Raw genomic sequence first — 3,547 nt, 5'->3', positions numbered from 1 at the left:
AAAAAAAACCCCAAAGGCATCTTTCATATATGTATATACATGCATGTGTAGTTGTATGCGTGCATGTACACACACACACACACACACACACACACACACACACACACAAAGAGCTCCAGAATCTCTCTTCCACTCTGCTTTACAATTGTTCTTCATGCTGGCTGCTCTGTCCCTTTTCCAGATAAATCTCTCCAGAACCCAATTGAGGCTTCCCATTGAAAGACATAGTCAGCATGTGGAGTTCAGCCTGCCTGGGTTTCCTGGGGCTATTCCAGCTGCTGCCTGGGGGTTTTGTGATAAGAAGTACCTGGAGGTGTCCAGATTTCCTTGCTGTCAACCTGCCTGTCTCCAGGGCCGCCCCCATGGTATTACAAAAAGGCGTCAGCACAGAACAGCAGACTCATACCTAGAACTCAGCTCTGAGACAGTCCACCTTCCCTGAACATTGTCAAGGATCAAAAGCTAAAGTGATCAGAATTTCGAACACAAAACACCACGGGATCTACACACTTTATCCACTGGAGGATGCGCCGGAACCTCACTTCGAGCCCCTTTCTCTACTTCACAAATAGTTCTGATGCCTGCTCAGCCCACAGAGGATTTAGAAGCAGAATGAGCAGGTGGAGAGTGGCTTCTAGAAGCAAAAGTACCCAAAGCAGCAGGAAATCACAGCTGAAAGTGAGGGAAGACAGAAAAACTCTAAAAGCAGACAAAAGAACTCAATGTGGTGAGGTTTCTCAAAGTTAATTTTATAGTATAATGTGGGGGAAAGAGGTGTGTACCCAAATATACTTAGGAAATGCTGGCTAAAGAAAGCCAAAGTGGTTTCTTGGCTTCAGGGGATTTCAGTGCCCTTAATATGCTAACGCGCACTGTGCAACTCAAAAGGCAGCAGGGATAGAATTCAATTTTTCCCAAACTTATTTACCCATGAATATCTTTTCTCTCTTAGCCCTTATCCCAGAGGATTTTGAGAAGTTAATATTCAACGGAACATACTCCGGGAAATACTGATATACCACGATTGATGTTTGTACTGGCGACTTCAGTGGACACCATCTGTTTTTTGGTTCTGTCTGCGGAAACAGCCATTTGGAGATCCACCCTTCCTCAGTTTTTTTTTTTTTTTTTTTTTAGCACATGTGGTTTATTTGGGGATCTATTTTTCAACCCCAGAAGTGGGCACATAACCCATGCTAAGACACTCATGACATTGCAAGCCCCTGTTTGGCAAAATTGGGTTACAGGATAGTACATGGTCAAATTAGGCTATTGAGATGCTTTGGGACTTTGCAGGGAAGTCTGGGTAAGAGACAACTGGACTCACAGGCAGAGGATGTGAGGGTTGGGGCCGTTTTGTCACCACATGGAGCCTGAAAGAAAGTCAACATGGAAGATATCAGGGCCAAGAGGTGGAGAGAAATAAGGTCTGTCTTTTGAAAAGATCACTCTCCGTGCTGTATATGTGTGGAAATTGGAATTGGTGGAGGGGTCCAGCGTGGAGACCAGCTGGCAAGCAAGTACTGAAAGAAGTGAGGGTGGCTTGGATTAGAGGGAAGGAGTGGAGGTGGTGAGGGCTACTTAGGAGCGGATATGTGCTTGGAGAGTCATTGGTGGGGATTAAGAGGGAAGGAAAAAGGATGGCTCCCAGGTTCCTGGCTTGCAAAGATGCATGGATGGTGGTGATGTTTGGAAGAAGACAAGGTTTGTTTTGGTGGAATGGGGTGAGAAGAGCTCATTTTGGTTATATACTGGATTTCAAAGGTGGTTGAGAAATCTAAGTAGAAATGTGGAGCTAGACCTGGACTGGAAGGTCGGAGAGAGCTTTGGATTGGAGATATAAACTGGGGAGGCACCGGTCTATGGAGGATAATGAGCGACTCATGGCAATGTCACCCAAACCTGTATGTGGAACAGGAGGAGGAAACTTGAAAGGAAATGGTAAAAGAATCCCTCGAGAGGTAGAAGAAAAAGACTGTTTCCAGGAGGAAAGAATACTAGCTTACTGAGAGGTCAAGGAAGGTGAAGGCTTTGGATTTGGGGACAAGGAGATCATTACTATCTTTGGACAGAGCTGTTTGGATGGAGAAAAGGAGCAAAGGTCAGATTAGCAGGTGGAGGAGTGAGCAAGAAGTGAGGAAACAGAGCAAATAATACTAGTGAATGGTGGTGAAGAGGAAGTAAATACTTCCATGGGCAGGCTCTCTTCTAAGTGCTTCGTATGTGTTAACACATTTAATCCTCACAACAACTCTTTGAGGTAGGTACATTAACTTCCATATTATAGATGAGGAAACTGAGGTCAGAGAGGTTAGGTAATTTGCCTCAGGTCATACAGCTGGAAAGGAATGGTGCTGAAATTCCAACCCAAGTGGTCTGGCTCCTGTGCCCACACTCCTAACTATTAACTTATACTGAGGAATTACCTAAAGAAAACTCTTTTAAGCAGTTTCTGTGCAGCAATGGGGAGAGACAGATCTGTAACTAGAGGGAGGCATGTAGCCAATGGAGGGCTTAAGATGAGAGGACTTAAACTTCAAATATCATGGGGGAACATCCTCTTCAGAGGAAGTGATGGATACAGAAGAAAGAGAAGGAATAATGGGTAAGGTGGGCTCCTGAGAAGGTGGGAGGGAACGCCCTCTGGAACACAGTGGAGGCTAGGAGGAAGGATCCCTTTAGAGCAGGATCAGAGAGACTGGGGACCCACGTAGGTAGGTTTGTCAGTGGAATTCCTTTGGGAGGGTCTCCATTTTCTTTGTAAAGGGGGAAGAAAAGGGGGAGGAGCAAAGCATTTTGGAGCTTTGAGCAGACTGGGAAAGTTTGCAATAGTTATGAACAGCAGAAGAGGAAGCAGCTGGAGAAAAGCTGAAGAGTCATGGAAAGCCAGTGATCATGCACTTGTAGGTTTGTGTGCATCGCAGAGAGAGCACAGGTTTGGGGTCATCTGAACTTGGAATTTTGATTAACAAGTAGAGAAAAGACAGTGGGGAAAAGAGTTTGAGGTGTTGGTGAGAGTCTGTAAAATGATGGAATTCTATGGCACCCCTGCTGGATAATGGGGGAAGTGAATAAAGAGAGGGATGAATGTATTGGAAGAAAGTTAAAGAGGTTGGTGGATTAGAGGTCTTGATGAAACTAGAGAAGGGCCATAACGAAATCTGGCAAAGAAAGAGAAGAGAGTCTAGCCAGAGAATGAGATGCCTGAGTTAGTGGTGCTGGCAGGGGTACAGTTGGGGGAATGGCAAGTCTTGTGGTAAGGCGTGGGAATGAGCGGCTTGGGTGGTGGGAGGAAATGTCACTGGAAATGAGAAGGTCAAGGACCTGAGCAAGACTGAGTGTTGTGTGGGTGTTCCACGTGGGTGATGAATTCACCAAGATAAAGGCACAGCTCAGGGTGGAAAGACTTGAGCCTGGTGTGGAAGTCTTTGGTGACTGCGGAGGCTGGGCAGGATGTTCGCAGCCATACATCGATGAGTCAATATAAGGCAAGGGGAGAGGGTGTAGAGTTGCACAACTCGGCCCTCCAAGGGACATGTTTTTTTAA

General features: G+C 45.8%; 1 long non-coding RNA gene across 1 annotated transcript; it reads left to right on the top strand.

Annotated features, from left to right (window-relative positions):
• Positions 1-681: 681 nt before the first annotated feature.
• LOC115298182 lies at positions 682-1,107 on the top strand. The gene is made up of 2 exons (XR_003911639.1): positions 682-727; positions 953-1,107. It is a non-coding gene; the product is annotated as an uncharacterized LOC115298182 (long non-coding RNA).
• The last annotated feature ends 2,440 nt before the right edge of the window (positions 1,108-3,547 follow it).

The sequence above is a fragment of the Suricata suricatta genome, chromosome 8, assembly GCF_006229205.1.
Source record: "Suricata suricatta isolate VVHF042 chromosome 8, meerkat_22Aug2017_6uvM2_HiC, whole genome shotgun sequence".
Lineage (NCBI taxonomy): Eukaryota > Metazoa > Chordata > Mammalia > Carnivora > Herpestidae > Suricata > Suricata suricatta.
The sequence above is the reverse complement of the archived record's forward strand: the minus strand, read 5'-3'. Positions and strand labels throughout refer to the sequence as shown.